Here is a 20,005-nt window from a genome sequence, read left to right as displayed (position 1 = left end):
CAACAATAAGAATGGTCATATTGTATTAAACCATTGGCTAACAACATTGACTTTTGGCCTGATTTATAATTTGACAGATGGCACTCCATTTATCAGAGTTGTGGAGGACATTACCGTTGACATCCTGACAGACTACCTTCGGTAAAATTTACAGCTGATCAAGAGCCCACCGGTCATCTCTTTACATTGCAAGATACCACCATCATGACAGTTGTAAGAAATGACCATCTTTTGCATGGCATACCCCCAGATTTTTGCCTTCTTTAACTAAAACAGTTTTTGTTGGCCGTAGGATGGTAAACACTTTACTCCTGCCACCCAGTGGTAAAGTACTTGTGCTCCCCCCTTTAAACATATGCAAAAGAAACAATTGATGGATGGAATGCTGGACAATGCAAACATTCACCCCCAGTCACAAGGATCTGGGTTTAATCCATCATTCCTGCATAATTGCAACATTTAACTAACTTCTGAGTCCATAACATAAGATACTATATGTCCTTAGGCCTGTAAATCATTTGCTACACGTGGGCTGCAGCACTCATTGTGCCCCCCACTTAAGAAGCACTGTTAAACATTTCTCCAGAGCTGCCCTTGCAACCTGTATGTGCAGGGTTACATTGCCACTTAGGTCTGGTAAAACAAACCTAAAGCCCTTAGGTCTTACAAGTCCCCCTTATTTAAAAAAAATTATATATATATATATATATATATATATATATATATATATATATATATATATATATATATATATATATATATATATATATATATATATTGGAAGAAAGAGTTGCCCCTAGGTGGACTTGTACTCACAAGAAGGCATCCGCTCACCATGCAGGCAGTTTCCCAAGACACAGCCCTCACTCTTCTCTGCCGCTCGACGCGTTTCGGGCTTGCGCCCTTCCTCATGAGCAGCCTGTATTTCAATGACGGCCAACGCAGCATTACCAGTACATCCCCTCTTTTATTTCCATCAAACAGCAGTTCATAGCAAAACAAAGCATTATGGGACTGGAAGTGCAAATTTCGCCGCCGTCAATGAAACATGAAAAGTTCTCCAAAGGGAAACAAAGTGTCCCGTATCGCCGCCTGCATCATATTCAAAGCACCTCCTGCGCCGTACGTACTGTCAAAAAACAGCACCAGCCCCGCTAAGGTTCCGCGGTGGTGCTCGTACGTGACCGGGCAGGCCACATTAAATTGGAAGAAAGAGTTGCCCCTAGGTGGACTTGCACTCACAAGAAGGCATCCGCTCACCATGCAGGCAGTTTCCCAAGACACAGCCCTCACTCTTCTCTGCCGCTCGACGCGTTTCGGGTTGCGCCCTTCCTCATGAGCAGCCTGTATTTCAATGACGGCCAACGCAGCATTACCAGTACATCCCCTCTTTTATTTCCATCAAACAGCAGTTCATAGCAAAACAAAGCATTATGGGACTGGAAGTGCAAATTACAACCCACGTGGGTCGCCGCCGTCAATGAAACATGAAAAGTTCTCCAAAGGGAAACAAAGTGTCCCGTATCGCCGCCTGCATCATATTCAAAGCACCTCCTGCGCCGTTTGTACTGTCAAAAAACAGCACCAGCCCCGCTAAGGTTCCGCGGTGGTGCTCGTCCGTGACCGGGCAGGCCACATTAAATTGGAAGAAAGAGTTGCCCCTAGGTGGACTTGCACTCACAAGAAGGCATCCGCTCACCATGCAGGCAGTTTCCCAAGACACAGCCCTCACTCTTCTCTGCCGCTCGACGCGTTTCGGGCTTGCGCCCTTCCTCATGAGCAGCCTGTATTTCAATGATGGCCAACGCAGCATTACCAGTACATCCCCTCTTTTATTTCCATCAAACAGCAGTTCATAGCAAAACAAAGCATTATATGACTGGAAGTGCAAATTACAACCGACGTGGGTCGCCGCCGTCAATGAAACATGAAAAGTTCTCCAAAGAGCGGGGCTGGTGCTGTTTTAGTACTGTGATATTGGCAGAGGAAGTAGTGGTGGAAAAACGGACCCCATCAATGGGGAGGAATTGGGACTACCGCCCCCCGCATGCAGTTCATTGGAGAACACATGCTCAAAAGACTATTTATGTGGTAATCCATTGCGTTTTTTCCATCTTGCCTTAACCCTATGAATAAGGTGCAGGTGTGCACTGAAACGCGTCAGGGAAACTAAATGATTGGGCTGTTCAAACCGCTTCTTGAAATAAAAGGTTCGGATGAACATTTCTTTGTGGAGTGCACTTCTAGAGCGCAGAGACTCTTGGGAACATGTTGTACACGGCAGCTCCAGCCGTGGGAGGTTGCACCGCCGATTAGATTGGATGAAGGTCTGTGTGGCTGTGCATTGTCACAGCCTGTTCCAGCACGAAGAAATCCTGAAATTAAATAAGCGGTTTCACGGACCTGAGGCCCACTGGAGGGCTTTGAATATAAATACTGTGATATTGGCAGAGGAAGTAGTGGTGGAAAAACTGACCCCATCAATGGGGAGGAATTGGGACTACCGCCCCCAGCATGCAGTTCATTGGAGAACACATGCTCAAAAGACTATTTATGTGGTAATCCATTGCGTTTTTTCCATCTTGCCTTAACCCTATGAATAAGGTGCAGGTGTGCACTGAAACGCGTCAGGGAAACTAAATGATTGGGCTGTTCAAACCGCTTCTTGAAATAAAAGGTTCGGATGAACATTTCTTTGTGGAGGGCACTTCTAGAGCGCGGAGACTCTTGGGAACATATATATATATATATATATACAAACTCGATATGGCTCCTTCCGACTGCAGCGACCCAAAGGGGGAGGTGGCGCACACTCCGGCGGAGCGTGCCGGTAAATTCAATCCCAAAGTTTGCAAAGCAATCCACGTGCGCTCACAGGAGAAATACCACAAAACGAGAAATGCAAGAAAGGGTTGTTTAATCCACTATATATATATATTCACTGAAAAAACGATATGTTTCAGGGGTGTTATAGTTAGCTGGACTTTTCACTTGTACAAAACCATTAAAATTCCCCCGTTATAGTTAGTTCAGCTAACTATAACTCGCGCGCCCGCAATGCACTGCTGATGAAGTCACATATTACATCACTCATGACATGGTCAGTGACATCACTCATGACATCACTGATGACATCTCAAATGACATCACTGATGACATCATCCAGTGAATGTGTGTTTTTCTGAAAATTAAATATGTTTTATATATGTATATCTCAAGGTCGATGGAAGAATAAATGGGTATATAAGTGTCTAAATGGATGATTTGTTTTTGAAAAATTGATTGTGTAACTGACTGATTAAGTGTATCATAGTGAATACATGGCTTAGTGAGTAATGTTTAAATATGTAAATATCTGTATCAGTCTCTCACTTTGTGTATAAGTGGCTGCATGGGTTGGTGAGTAGCTACATGGGTGTCTATATATGTTATTAGTTGGTTTTTTGAGTATCAGCCTGAGTGTCTGCATGGTTCGGTGGGGGGTATTACGTAGTGCATAGATGCATGAATGAGTGACTCACTCTTTGTATGTGTTGAAGACAGCATGTGTGCAGGACTGTATGGGTGGATGAGTGTGTGTATGGGTGTGTTAGTGAGTGAATGACTGTCTCAATAGTGTCTTTATGAGTAACTACATATGTTTTAAACTAGTATATGTGACTATTGGTGTATATAAGTGAGTATATGTGAGAGTGAGAGATTGAAAGAGTTCCTGTATGAATAAGTATGTGTTTCTATAAGTGATTGTTTAAAAGACTAAGTATGTGTAAGTTTCCGTAGAAGTAAGTGTGGTGGTGTGTGTATAACTATATATGCAAATAAATGTATGTTTGATTCTTTATTAGCATGAGTGACTATGTGTGTGAGTAACTCTATGGATGAGTGGCATTGTGTAACAGGATGTATAGGTGTATGAGTACATATGATGAGTGAATACATGTATGAGTGACTGTATAGGACTGTTGGTGAATGAGTGGATGTGTATGTGGATCTTAGAATTACTGAAGAGGTTGTTGTAACTGGTATTGGTATGTCCATTGTTTTGAAAAGTTTAGTCTCTATTTTTGTATGTGTGTATCAAAGGTTATATTAGGGTGAGAGGAGGTCTGCCACTCTATCACAAGGATGATGTCATCAGTGATGTCATGAGCGATTTCATTTGAGATGTCATCAGTGATGTCATGAGTGATGTCACTGACCATGTCATGAGTGATGTAATATGTGACGTCATTAGCAGTGCATTGCGGGCGCGCGAGTTATAGTTAGCTGAACTAACTATAACGGGGGAATTTCAATGGTTTTGTACAAGTGAAAAGTCCAGCTAACTATAACACCCCTGAAACCTATGGTTTTTTCTGTGAATTTCTGAGGTTTTTTAAATGCTAATTCCTAACTATAACGTGCCTGAAACCTATGGTTTTTCTGTGAATTTCAAAGTTTTTTTAAATGCTAATTTCTAACTTTGCCTACAGAGATAGGACATGTGAAGAAAGAAGAAAAAATGCACAGAAAGAAAAAAAAGAAGTGCAGAAAGAAGCAACAGAAGTCCTCAAAGACGAAGAAAAGTGCAGGAAGAAGGATAACGTGCAGAAAGAACAAAAAGAAGAGCAGAAAGAAGCCTTGTTGCAAAATCATCCTGTACCCTCAACTTTTTCAGACGGATACTGGTGGTAACTGAGTCTGACTAACCAGTCCTAGAGCCAGTGCTATGTTAAAAGACACTTAGAATACAGTGAAAATACCTACATACACTAGGGAACATTATGCGTTGGGGTCCCCCTGTGATTAGCATGACCTCCTCTGTAAGCCCCTAGTATATAATAGGGCAGGGGGATTAAAACTACCTCTTAAAACAGGCCACAGGGCGTTTTTGCACATGTTAACTCAGGCCCCGTCCCCTCCCTTCACCACTGTGTAAACACGCCCTGTGTCCGTTTTTAGTTGGGAGATTAAGTTCATTTGAATCCTGAGGGTCCCTAGGGTCCGACTAGCCCACTAGGTACCTCCACTAAGTGCCACAGAGCTGCGTTGCAGAGAGGTGTTAAAAATGGGACGGCCTGTACCACCTCTCTGCAATGCAGCTCAGTGGCGCTTACTGGAAGCACTTGGTGGGCTAGTTAGCCCCCAGGGGCCCTCAGTATTGAAGGAAAATTATATCCCCAATTTAAAACGTGCCATAGTGCGTGTTTGCACACGTCACCTCAGGCCCCGTCCCCTCCCTTCACCACTGTGTAAACGCGCCCTGTGGCTGTTCTAAGTTGAGAGATTAAGTCCCCTTGAATCCTAAGGGTCCCTAGTGTCAAACTAGACCACTAGGTACCTCCAGTAAGCGCCACAGAGCTGCGTTGCAGAGAGGTGTAAAAAGGGGCTTGGCCTCAGAACACCTGTCTGCAGCGCAGCTCCCTGGTGCATACTGGAGATGCCTGTTGGGCTAGTTGGCCCTCAGGGACCCTCAGTATTGAAGAGGAATTAATTCCCCAACTTACAACTCGCCAGGGGGCGCGTTTGCAGAGTGCTGCAAGGAGGGGGCGTGGCCTCCGGCGCGATGCCAGTCTTTTATTTATTTAAATTTTTTAAGAAGGGGGGCTGTGTGGTTCCCCTTCTTATTCTAATTTATTGGCCCTGATGACCCCATCCCCCAGGGCCTGTCTCCTAATTATATTTTTTTGACCCCAATCCCCAGGGCCGGCCACTGTTTTTTATTATTTTTAAAAAATATATATTTATAGACACACCTAGGACATGCTGGACAAACCGTACGTACCTATCACCATGACGATTTGCGTGATATTCATTAAAAGGCGACTATGCATACAATGAATCCACGTGGAATGTATTTACACCACTAGTGAAGCTCTGACATGTCTGATGCCCTACCGTGCCTAATCCCGGCAGACACCCTCGTCGTTTATTTATACAAACATGGGTAGCTATTGACGGGCACATTTAATTCACATGCAGGGTGGAGGTGGCAGGGACAGGTTACAGTCATCTGACAATGCTAGGCAGGTGGGAGGGGAGTGGCAGCTCAACAGAACACTCAGAGTAGATAGGAGTGGCAGGTCCATGGGACATGGTGGGCAAAAAGGATGGAGCAGGGGCATGCACAAAGACATCGGAGGGCAGGGGGAAGGAGAATAGGGGCAGCAAGCTAACCAGAGAGTTTAAGCAGGAGGTCAATGATGGGGCATAGAATTGGGCAATGGAGGGCAGGAGGAGTGGACAGGTACATCATGAACCCCTCCCACCTTCCCTCCATGGTCTGTGTGTATGCCATCACAGTCTCACTGTTGCTCTTCATGGTGTGTCTTGCTTCTAGTGCCCATCCTGCCTGACCTCCATGGCTATCTTGCTGCTCCTGCCCTGCCCCCTTGCCCCCAGCCCTCTGTTTACATGTGCAGACCCCTACTCCCTCCCTCCTGGCTTGTCTCTTCCATTGTAATGCCCCTGATCCATCCCTCCTGCCCTTTATGGTCTGTTATGCTGCAGCTTTCTCTCCTGTCTGTCCATTATGGTCCTGCCTCTTGCCCCTCTGTTCTCTGTTGTCCATGTGCATGGTCCTGTCCCCTCCCTCTTGCTTTCTATGGATTGTTGTGCTGCACTCCTGTCCCGCATGCCCTGTGTGGTGTATTGTGCTGCTGCAAACCCTGATGCCTGCCCTGCAGGGTCAGTTTGGTGCTCTCCATGTCCCTCCTGTCCTCTGTTATCCAAGTCCATGTCCCTACCCTATTTCCTTCCATGATCCAATGTACCATACTTGCGAACATTTTGAACTTGGTAAGAGGGAGATTTTGAAAAAAAACTGGGGTATTGATTTTCCCCTTTGAGTTACATTGAAAAAGAGGAGATTGTAGACAGGAGACAGATAAAATAAAGCCCATTTGAGCTTAAAAACATTGGACGTTTCCTGGCTGAATCGGGTCTGTTGGCATGTATGGTTGTACTACCATTGCCTCTTCCTTCTGCCCACAATGGTCTATTACATTGCCAAGTCCTGTATTGTTGGTTTGTTGCCCCTGCCCCCCTTTCCACTGCCCTCCATAGTCTGTTGTGCTGCCACGGCCCTTCCTGCCTGCTCAGTGTGGTTAAATTGTTGCCTTTGCACCCTCCTACCTGCCTTCAATTTTCAGAGTCCGTGCCCCTGGCCTCTGCCTCTCAACAGTATCCTAATGAACAACTAGATTGCTAACATTCTATATTTATTACAAAAGTGTGGAACGCCTGACGTCATCTTGATGTAATCAAAACTGTAATACCTAGAGCATTTCCTTTAGAAATTACATATATGAGAGGGTCTTATTGGCATCAAAATTATGGTTAGTGCTCTAAAAGACTAAAATAAGGACATATTTTCTGAGTTTTCAAATAGCGAGAAAGCACTTTTAAATTATTTGTTACCCTTTATGTTTTTTTATCCAGTTGACCACTTGATTAAATATTGCACTTAGGGGAGAGGATGTGGTGTTACTTCCAGAACTGCAGACTTTGCAACTGGGGAACCAGGTTGGAGTTTCTGCTTCAGCTTGACATTCTGTGATTCTGGTCAAATCACTTAGTCTCCCCATGTCTACAACCAAAATGAATTTGTTCTTGTGTGATGTAACCAATGCTCATGTAAAGCACTCCAATACCTGACAAGTCTGCACTATATAACACTGCAAAAACACAAAATAATAAGTGTTTTGCACACTTCTGTCATTGGGCTATATTTGGGCTACATCTGGGTGATTTTGGGCTACATTTGGGCTCTTTTGTCTCCGGTGGCCATCTTGGGAGATTTATTTGTTATGAAGTTTCCTAATTTCCTCATGTACTGCAGTCTCCTCAGAAGGAAATGCTTTCAGTTTTTTACTTTGATTCCAAAGGCATTCAGATGTGTCACATCTTTGCCATAAATTCAGAATGTTAGCACTCTTTTTGCTCATTAGATCACTGTAGTAAAGCTACTGCTCACCAGGGAAAACTGCTGCTGGTATTGAAAGTGCATGTTTCAGTCTGCATGTCAGAATTTTTTAATGAAATAGAAGAGGATTTGAGAAGTCACTCAAAATGTGCCCTAATTTTTCTTTCTGCAGCACTAATCATACTTTTTATGGAAAAATGAACCCCCTCATTTTGTTCCTTTTTAAATTAAATGTTTTAAGAGTTACCACTTTAATCCAAGCAAGATGGCTTCAGGTGTGCCATACGTTTATCATAAGTAGGACTGTTAGCGCTCTAGTTGTTCTTTGGAACACTCTGGGAAGCTGCAGTAGAACACAAAGGAATCAACTGACAGTCTCTGCCCTTGTTGGATGTACATGTTTTACTGAGAATGTCAGACTTCATTCTCACATGACTGAGAAAGATAATGTGAATTTACAGAAAATAAGCTCTCAGTTTTGCTTATAGATCACCTTTCAAACCTCTGTGGGTAAAGCATGAGAAAATTGTTTTCTCTCACTCATAATATCCCAGCAGAAGGCTTTTTCACATGGTGAAATCACCTTAGAACATACCACAATTCCTAAAATTAGTATGGTACCATCAACAAATGATTTATAATGTAACTAAAGTCTTAAAACCTTCTATTAACTGCAATGCTTTTTAATGAGGTGCTATCATGTATATTGGTCCCAAGATGGCTGCCAACACTTCTTGGATGAAGTGCTGACAGCCAATCAGATCTCAGGATGAGATGTGTGGTTAGGCTCCGCCCACATATATATGATTTTACTTTTGATTTTCTCAGGAACTACTGAACAGATTGACACCAGACCTGCAAAAGGCACATCCCTGACCTGAGGACTACCTCTCTGCCAAATTTCAAGTAATTCTGTTCAGCCGTTCGGGCTGTAGCTGTGTCTAAAGGTCCCTATGGAAAATTGCATGGGGAAAACGCGTTTTGGGACCCCCCTTTTTCTCAGCCCCCGCTTGACGAATCCCCCCGAGACTTTCAGGGTAGGAGCGGAGTGGAGCGCCCCACCTATTTTGAAAATTTCGCGAGGATTCGTCAACCGGCGCCAAAGTTATTCCAAATAGAATGTTGCGGATTTCCTATGGAAACACGGTCCTAACTATAACTATCTACCGGCGACCGCCAGTAGATAATATATATATATATATATATATATATGTATATTCACTGAAAAAACCATAGGTTTCAGGGGTGTTATAGTTAGCTGGACTTTTCACTTGTACAAAACCATTGAAATTCCCCCGTTATAGTTAGTTCAGCTAACTATAACTCGCGCGCCCGCAATGCACTGCTGATGACGTCACATATTACATCACTCATGACATGGTCAGTGACATCACTTATGACATCACTGATGACATCTCAAATGACATCACTGATGACATCACTGATGACATCATCCAGTGAATGTGTGTTTTTCTGAAAATTAAATATGTTTTATATATGTATATCTCAAGGTCGATGGAAGAATAAATGGGTATATAAGTGTCTAAATGGATGATTTGTTTTTGAAAAATTGATTGTGTAACTGACTGATTAAGTGTATCATAGTGAATACATGGCTTAGTGAGTAATGTTTAAATATGTAAATATCTGTATCAGTCTCTCACTTTGTGTATAAGTGGCTGCATGGGTTGGTGAGTAGCTACATGGGTGTCTATATAGGTTATTAGTTGGTTTTTTGAGTATCAGTCTGAGTGTCTGCATGGTTCGGTGGGGGGTATTACGTAGTGCATAGGTGCATGAATGAGTGACTCACTGTTTGTATGTGTTGAACACAGCATGTGTGCAGGACTGTATGGGTGGATGAGTGTGTGTATGGGTGTGTTAGTGAGTGAATGACTGTCTCAATAGTGTCTTTATGAGTAACTACATATGTTTTAAACTAGTATATGTGACTATTGGTGTATATAAGTGAGTATATGTGAGAGTGAGAGATTGAAAGAGTTCCTGTATGAATAAGTATGTGTTTCTATAAGTGATTGTTTAAAAGACTAAGTATGTGTAAGTTTCCGTAGAAGTAAGTGTGGTGGTGTGTGTATAACTATATATGCAAATAAATGTATGTTTGATTCTTTATTAGCATGAGTGACTATGTGTGTGAGTAACTCTATGGATGAGTGGCATTGTGTAACAGGATGTATAGGTGTATGAGTACATATGATGAGTGAATACATGTATGAGTGACTGTATAGGACTGTTGGTGAATGAGTGGATGTGTATGTGGATCTTAGAATTACTGAAGAGGTTGTTGTAACTGGTATTGGTATGTCCATTGTTTTGAAAATGTTAGTCTCTATTTTTGAATGTGTGTATCAAAGGTTATATTAGAGTGAGAGGAGGTCTGCCACTCTATCACAAGGATGATGTCATCAGTGATGTCATCAGTGATGTCATTTGAGATGTCATCAGTGATGTCACGAGTGATGTCACTGACCATGTCATGAGTGATGTAATATGTGACGTCATCAGCAGTGCATTGCGGGCGCGCGAGTTATAGTTAGCTGAACTAACTATAACGGGGGAATTTCAATGGTTTTGTACAAGTGAAAAGTCCAGCTAACTATAACACCCCTGAAACCTATGGTTTTTTCTGTGAATTTCTGAGGTTTTTTAAATGCTAATTCCTAACTATAACGTGCCTGAAACCTATGGTTTTTTCTGTGAATTTCAAAGGTTTTTTAAATGCTAATTTGTAACTATGCCTACAGAGATAGGACATGTGAAGAAAGAAGAAAAAATGCACAGAAAGAAACAAAAGAAGTGCAGAAAGAAGCAACACAAGTCCTCAAATACGAAGATGAGTGCAGGAAGAAGGATAACGTGCAGAAAGAACAAAAAGAAGAGCAGAAAGAAGCCTTGTTGCAAAATCATCCTGTACCCTCAACTTTTTCAGACGGATACTGGTGGTAACTGAGTCTGACTAACCAGCCCTAGAGCCAGTGCTATGTTAAAAGACACTTAGAATACAGTGAAAACACCTACATCCACTAGGGAACATTATGCGTTGGGGTCCCCCTGTGATTAGCATGACCTCCTCTGTAAGCCCCTAGTATATAATAGGGCATGGGGATTAAAACTACCACTTAAAACAGGCCACAGGGCGTTTTTGCACAAGTTAACTCAGGCCCCGTCCCCTCCCTTCACCACTGTGTAAACACGCCCTGTGTCCGTTTTTAGTTGGGAGATTAAGTTCATTTGAATCCTGAGGGTGCCTAGGGTCCAACTAGCCCACTAGGTACCTCCAGTAAGTGCCACAGAGCTGCGTTGCAGAGAGGTGTAAAAAGTGGCACGGCCTGGACCACCTCTCTGCAATGCAGCTCAGTGGCGCTAACTGGAAGCACTTGGTGGGCTAGTTAGCTCCCAGGGGCCCTCAGTATTGAAGGGAAATTATATCCCCAATTTAAAACGTGCCATAGTGCGTGTTTGCACACGTCACCTCGGGCCCCGTCCCCTCCCTTCACCACTGTGTAAACGCGCCCTGTGGCTGTTCTAAGTTGAGAGATTAAGTCCCCTTGAATCCTAAGGGTCCCTAGGGTCAAACTAGACCACTCGGTACCTCTAGTAAGCGCCACAGAGCTGTGTTGCAGAGAGGTGTAAAAAGGGGCTTGGCCTCAGAACACCTGTCTGCAGCGCAGCTCCCTGGCGCATACTGGAGATGCCTGTTGGGGGCGCGTTTGCAGAGTGCTGCACGGAGGGGCATGGCCTCCGGCACGATGCCAGTCTTTTATTTATTTTAATTTTTTAAGAAGGGGGGCTGTGTGGTTCCCCTTCTTATTCTAATTTATTGGCCCTGATGACCCCATCCCCCAGGGCCTGTCTCCTAATTATATTTTTTTGACCCCAATCCCCAGGGCCGGCCACTGTTTTTTATTATTTTTAAAAAATATATATTTATAGACACACCTAGGACATGCTGGACAAACCGTACGTACCTATCACCATGACGATTTGCGTGATATTCATTAAAAGGCGACTATGCATGCAATGAATCCACGTGGAATGTATTTACACCACTAGTGAAGCTCTGACATGTCTGATGCCCTACCGTGCCTAATCCCGGTAGACACCCTTGTCGTTTATTTATACAAACATGGGGAGCTATTGACGGGCACATTTAATACACATGCACACCAAGCCATTCAAAGGGGATTCGACAAAAATTCGACCAAAACTATGCAAGAAACCCCCCTCATGGTTAATAAAACACACATCCACTGCCGGATGTGTAATACTTTTTATTTTACTCTCTGGAAAGGGGACGAACATCACTTGAGAGTCACAGCGCGCTACTGACAGAGCCCAATGCTGTGTTACACCCACCATTGCCTGCCGAGTGCCACACACCTCTGTGTTGTATTCCACTAGCTAGTGCATATGCTATGACACACTTTAGCCCATGTGCACTGTAACACCACCCCGTGAATATGTCATGCCACACTTGTCTTCGCACGGGTTATATTGCCCCATCTAACGTGCCTTCCTCGATGCCTATGTTATAACGCACAGTGCTATGCCATACATATTACAATCTGGGATCCATATCTTTGTCACAGTGCATATGCAACGTTACACTCCCCAGCACATATTTTATATTACAACTTTAGAGACTAGTTAGGTTACACAACACTGCCCTGTGCATATTACACTCCAAGGCGCATATCGCATAGCACGCGCTAGTGCCTGTGCTATCTCGCGCTCTCCAATGAATCTGTCATTGCGCACAATGTATTGCATATTATATTTCACGCCCGGTTCATCTTATATCACACTTTTTGGTGCATAGTTTATACCATACACTATATCTAGTTTTCATTTTCAATCGTGCTCTCAGGACTATGTTCTATATAACACTGTGTTCACCTACCCTTTTCACGGGCATTACATTTTGCGATAGGGGGTGGAGGGTCAGGGGGTGTTTCTGCCAAGTGAGCCCGGAGTCACAGTCACAAACGTCCTCTTCTTCCTGAATAAAAGTGAGATTATGCTGCATACTTGTTCATATTTTAAGTAGTTCGCACAGACACAATGTTTTAAAAACAATAAAGTTCCTAATACCCGTCTTCTCTGAACAGTTAGCTTGCTGCCCCATCCCCCTCCTCCCTATCCTCTGTTGTGTGAATCCATGGACTAGCCTCCTCCCTCCTGCCATGCATGGTCTGATGTGCTGCCACTGCCCTCAATTTAGTATGATGTACCAGTCCACTCCCCTGCCCTCCATTGCCCAATTCTATGCCGCATCATTGACCTCCTGCTTAAACTCTCTGCTTAGCTTGCTGCCCCTATTCTCCTTCCCCCTGCCCTCTGATGTCTTTGTGCATGCCCCTGCTCCATCCTTTTTGCCCACCATGTCCCATGGACCTGCCACTCCTATCTACTCTGAGTGTTCTGTTGAGCTGCCACTCCCCTCCCACCTGCCTAGCATTGTCAGATGACTGTAACCTGTCCCTGCCACCTCCACCCTGTCTGTCCACATGCCATGCCCCTATCCTCTTCCTCCTGTCCTACATGGTCCATTGTACTGCCACACCCTTCTGCCCTCCCTGGTCTGTTGGGCTACAACTGCTCCTCCTGCCTGCCCCGTGTGGTCTGTTGTGAGGCCCCTTCCCCTGAACTTTCTTGTCTGTGCACAGGTCCTGACCCTCCCTTCTATCCTACATCGTCCTTTGTGCATGCCCCTGCACCCTCCTTCTTGCCCATCATAGCCATTGTGCTGCCACTAACCCTCCCACTTGCCATGCATGGTCTTCTGTGCTCCCATGGCCCCTCCCACCTTCCCTGTGTGGTCAGTTAGCTGCCCCTGACCCCCTCCCACCTTCCCTCCATGGTCTGTGTGTATGCCATCACAGTCTCACTGTTGCTCTTCATGGTGTGTCTTGCTTCTAGTGCCCATCCTGCCTGACCTCCATGGCTATCTTGCTGCTCCTGCCCTGTCCCCTTGCCCCCAGCCCTCTGTTTACATGTGCAGACCCCTACTCCCTCCCTCCTGGCTTGTCTGTTCCATTGTAATGCCCCTGATCCGTCCCTCCTGCCCTTTATGGTCTGTTATGCTGCAGCTTTCTCTCCTGTCTGTCCATTATGGTCAGCTAGCTACCCTTGCCTCTTGCCCCTCTGTTCTCTGTTGTCCATGTGCATGGTCCTGTCCCCTCCCTCTTGCTTTCTATGGATTGTTGTGCTGCACTCCCGTCCTGCATGCCCTGTGTGGTGTATTGTGCTGCTGCAAACCCTGATGCCTGCCCTGCAGTGTCAGTTTGGTGCACCTCTCCATGTCCCTCCTGTCCTCTGTTATCCAAGTCCATGTCCCTATCCCATTTCCTTCCATGATCCAATGTACCATACTTGCGAACATTTTGAACTTGGTAAGAGGGAGATTTTGAAAAAAAACTGGGGTATTGATTTTCCCCTTTGAGTTACATTGAAAAAGAGGAGATTGTAGACAGGAGACAGATCAAATAAAGCTCATTTGAGCTTAAAAACATTGGACGTTTCCTGGCTGAATCGGGTCTGTTGGCATGTATGGTTGTACTACCATTGCCTCTTCCTTCTGCCCACAATGGTCTACTACATTGCCACAGCCTCTCTTGCAAGTCCTGTATTGTTGGTTTGTTGCCCCTGCCCCCCTTTCCACTGCCCTCCATAGTCTGTTGTGCTTCCACGGCCCTTCCTGCCTGCTCGGTGTGGTTAAATTGTTGCCTTTGCACCCTCCTACCTGCCTTCAATTTTCAGAGTCCGTGCCCCTGGCCTCTGCCTCTCAACAGTATCCTAATGAACAACTAGATTGCTAACATTCTATATTTATTACAAAAGTGTGGAACGCCTGACATCATCTTGATGTAATCAAAACTGTAATACCTAGAGCATTTCCTTTAGAAATTACATATATGAGAGGGTCTTATTGGCATCAAAATTATGGTTAGTACTCTAAAAGACTAAAATAAGGACATATTTTCTGAGTTTTCAAATAGCGACAAAGCACTTTTAAATTATTTGTTATCTTTATGTTTTTTTAACCAGTTGACCACTTGATTAAATGTTGCACTTAGGGGAGAGGATGTGGTGTTACTTCCAGAACTGCAGACTTTGCAACTGGGGAACCAGGTTGAAGTTTCTGCTTCAGCTCGACATTCTGTGATTCTGGTCAAATCACTTAGTCTCCCCATGTCTACAACCAAAATGAATTTGTTCTTTTGTGATGTAACCAATGCTCATGTAAAGCACTCCAATACCTGACAAGTCGGCACTATATAACACTGCAAAAACACAAAATAATAAGTGTTTTGCACACTTCTGTCATTGGGCTATATTTGGGCTACATCTGGGTGATTTTGGGCTACATTTGGGCTCTTTTGTCTCCGGTGGCCATCTTGGGAGATTTATTTGTTATGAAGTTTCCTAATTTCCTCATGTACTGCAGTCTCCTCAGTAGGAAATGCGTTCAGTTTTTTACTTTGATTCCATCATGAAGGTATTCAGATATGTCACACATTTGCCATAAATTCTGAATGTTAGCACTCTAGTTGCTCATTAGATCACTGTAGTAAAACTCCTGTTCACCATGGAAGTCTGCTCCTGGTATTAAAAGTGCATGTTTCAGTCTGCATGTCAGAATTTTTTAATAAAATAGAAGAGGATTTGAGAAGTCACTCAAAATGTGCCCTCATTTTCTTTCTTCAGCATTAATCATAATTTCTATGGCAAAATGAACCCCCTCATTGTGTTCCTTTTTAAATTAAATGTTTTAAGTGTTACCAGTTTATTCCAATCAAGATGGCTTCAGGTGTGCCATACTTTTGTCATAATGAAGACAGTAAGCGCTCTAGTTATTTTTAAGAACATTCTGGGACATTCTGTCATTGGGCTATACTTGGGCTACATCTGGGTGATATTTGGCCTACATTTGGGCTCTTTTGTCTCTGGTGGCCATCTTGGGAGACTTATTTGTTATGAAGTTTCCTAATTTCCTCATTTACTGCAGTCTCCTCAGTAGGAAATACTTTCAGTTTTTTACTTTGATTCCATCAAGAAGGCATTCAGATGTGTCACACATTTGCCATAAATTCAGAATGTTAGCACTCTTTTTGCTCATTAGATCACTGTAGTAAAGCTACTGCTCACCAGGGAAAACTGCTGCTGGTATTGAAAGTGCATGTTTCAGTCTGCATGTCAGAATTTTTTAATGAAATAGAAGAGGATTTGAGAAGTCACTCAAAATGTGCCATAATTTTTCTTTCTGCAGCACTAATCATACTTTTTATGGAAAAATGAACCCCCTCATTTTGTTCCTTTTTAAATTAAATGTTTTAAGAGCTTCAGGTGTGCCATACGTTTATCATAAGTGGGACTGTTAGCGCTCTAGTAGTTCTTTGGAACACTCTGGGAAGCTGCAGTAGAACACAAAGGAATCAACTGACAGTCTCTGCCCTTGTTGGATGTACATGTTTTACTGAGAATGTCAGACTTCATTCTCACATGACTGAGAAAGATAATGTGAATTTACAGAAAAAAAGCTCTCAGTTTAGCTTATAGATCACCTTCCAAACCTCCGTGGTAAAAGCATGAGAAAATATTTTTCTCTCAATCATGATATCCCAGCAGAAGGCTTTTTCACATGGTGAAATCACCTTAGAACATACCACAATTCCTAAAATGAATATGGTACCATCAACAAATGATTTATAATGTAACTAAAGTCTTAAAACCTTCTATTAACTGCAATGCTTTTTAATGAGGTGCTATCATGTATATTGGTCCCAAGATGGCTGCCAACACTTCTTGGATGAAGTGCTGACAGCCAATCAGATCTCAGGATGAGATGTGTGGTTAGGCTCCGCCCACATATATATATGCTTTTAAATGCTATTTTCTCAGGAAATACTGAACAGATTTACACCAGACCTGCAAAAGGCACTTCCTTGACCTTATGGCTACCTCTCTGCCAAATTTCAAGAAATTCTGTTCAGCCGTTCGGGCTGTAGCTGTGTCTAAAGGTCCTATGGAAAAATGCATGGGGAAAACGTGTTTTGGGACCCCCCTTTTTTCTCGTCCCCTGCTTGACAAATCACCCTGAGACTTTCAGGGTAGGAGCTGAACGGAGCGCCCCATTAGTTTTGAAAATTTCGCGAGGATTCGTCAACCGGCGCCAAAGTTATTCAAAATAGAATTTTGAGATTTCCTATTGAAACTAGGTTGTAACTATAACTATCTACTGGCGACCGCCAGTAGATAATATATATATATATATATATATATATATATATATATATATATATATATATATATATTCACTGAAAAAAACGTAGGTTTCTCACACGTTATAGTTAGGAATTAGCACTTAAAAAACCTTGCAAATTCACTGAAAAAACCATAGGTTTCACACATGTTATAGTTAGCTGGTCATTTTACTCGTAAAAAAACAATGAAATTCCCCCGTTATAGTTAGTTCAGCTAACTATAACTCGCGCGCCCGCAATCCACTGCTGATGACGTCACATATTACATCACTCATGACATGGTCAGTGACATCACTCATGACATCACTGATGACATCTCAAATGACATCACTGATGACATCATCCAGTGAGTATGTGTTACTCATAAATTTCAATATATTTGATATATATACGGAAAGGCCTGTTTAAGAATGAGTGGGTGTACAAGTGTGTAAATGGATGATTTTCTGTGGTGCATAACATGATTCTTTAAGTAAGTCATTAAATGTTTCTTACTGCAGAGTAGTGACTAAACTGTGTGAATGTCTGTATCTGTCTGTCTGTTGGTGTATAAGTGGCTGCATGGTTTTGAGAACAGCTATATGAGTCTCTATATGGGTAATTGATTGCTTGTCTGAGTATCTGTATGGGTGCCTGAGTGTTTGTGTGGGTAGGGTGTGTGTCACTCTATGCACAGATGTGTGAGTGGGCGATTCTATGGGTGCATGGTTTTAAGAGTGCATCTGTGATGGACTGTATGGGTGTGTTAGGGATTGAATATATATCTCAGTAGTATATTTGTGATTAACTACATATGTGAATGCCAGTATATGTGTGCGTAAGAGTGTATAAGTCGGTAGATATGAGAGTATGTGATTGTGAAAGTGACTGTATGGATGAGTGAGTGCTTGTATCAATGATTCTATAAGAGTGTAAGATTGTGATACTATTTTTATGAGTCATCGAACTTGAGTGTGTTTTACTGCATAGGTGAGAAAATGGGAGTGTGATTATTTGCATGACTGAGTAGCTGTAACAGTAGCTCTATGGATACTTGTTAGTGTGTGAGTGTCTATATAAGTGTTTAAATGTATATAATAGTTTTGTACCGAGTGACTGTAAGTATGAGTGACTGTACAGTTGACCTTGTGGAGGTATATGAAGACCTAAGATTTAATCAGTGGGTATGTTATGATTGGTATTGCAGTATATATGGTTTTGAGAATGGAACTCTTAAATTTTTAGTTGGTGTATCATTTGTCATTTGAGATGTCATCAGTGATGTCATGAGTGATGTCACTGACCATGTCATGAGTGATGTAATATGTGACGTCATCAGCAGTGGATTGCGGACGCGCGAGTTATAGTTAGCTGAACTAACTATAAATGGGGAATTTCATTGGTTTTTTACGAGTAAAATGACCAGCTAACTATAACATGTGTGAAACCTATGTTTTTTTCAGTGAATTTGCAAGGTTTTTTAAATGCTAATTCCTAACTATAACGTGTGTGAAACCTATGTTTTTTTCAGTGAATTTGCAAGGTTTTTGAAATGCTAATTTTTGTTTTTTTTTATTATTTTTTTTTATATATTTGTTTTTCAAAAATGTCCCTATGTATACATTTATATATTATCTGTATCCTTTAATTTGGTGTGGCTTTTTTTTTTTACTTTCAATTAGGATGAAGTACAACAACATAGTTAATATCTTCTATTAACTTATGTTCATTTTTTTTTTTTTTATACATTCTTGGGGTGCGCGCACGTAGCGCGCTCCTAGTACGTTTGCGTACGTTTTTTGTGAATTTTGGCGTACGTTATTTACGTACGCAAACATACGTTTTCGTGCGCGTTCGGAGCGCACACCCAGTACGCATGCATACGTATGCATGCGTGCGTGCGTCGTACGTGCTCCACGCGGTACACTTCCGTATACGCGTAGAGTCCGCGTGCTGACGTTCGTGTATACGCGCGTGCCGCGTATGCGTGTTACGTACGGGAATAGTACGTAAGCGCATGCGCGATACGCGTTTGCGCATACGTAATTGCACCGTGCGCGCTGGGATCTTGTGCGGTGCGCGCACCTCGGGGTATGTGATGAATAAAACAACACTTTTAATTTGTACTCATTACTTTCAGTTTCAGATTGTTTCAACACCACACCCAATCCCCTCATAGCAAGTCATGTGTTCAATAATCATCACTTTTGATTGGTTTGAAGTACTTTCAGTTCCAGATTCTTCCAACACCACTCCCACTTTCCTCATTATTAGTTCTGATTCCCTTGGAGAAGGAGCTAATCTGTTGTTGAGAGACAATGCCTGAGCAGCATCCATCTTCAGAGAGTGATGAGGACACTCTTGAGAGACAGAGGAACAGGAAGCAGAAAGACAGCTTTATATGGCAGTTTTTCACTTTTCCAGAGGGACAAAAAAAGGTAAATGCACCTAAAGTTACATGTGTACTTTGTCAAAAAGTCTTGTCACGTGGGAATCCTAACAAGAAGTATTCTTTTAGCATTCACACTATGTTGAGGCATGTTGACAAAATGCATCCAGTGACTTTTCGTCGAGATTCTGGAGCAAACCCTCCACCTGCTCAGCCGACGACATCTGCAGCAGCTCAGCCGAGCACATCTTCAGCAGCTCAGGCTAGCACTTCTACTGCAATGGTGCCTTCACCTTTTTCTACACCTCTTGTTGGACCACCTTGTTTGGCGAGGTTGTCTACACGGTGCACTGATTGCGGTAGTCTTATTTCTGTGGGGGAGACCAGTCTTGATCTCCTTCAGCGAAAATTTGATGCGCATCATTGCTCTAGGCCATAGATGTTTTTTCT

Source organism: Triturus cristatus, chromosome 1_2 (assembly GCF_964204655.1).
Source record: "Triturus cristatus chromosome 1_2, aTriCri1.1, whole genome shotgun sequence".
NCBI classification, from domain to species: Eukaryota; Metazoa; Chordata; class Amphibia; order Caudata; family Salamandridae; genus Triturus; species Triturus cristatus.
Note: the sequence above shows the minus strand (reverse complement) of the source record.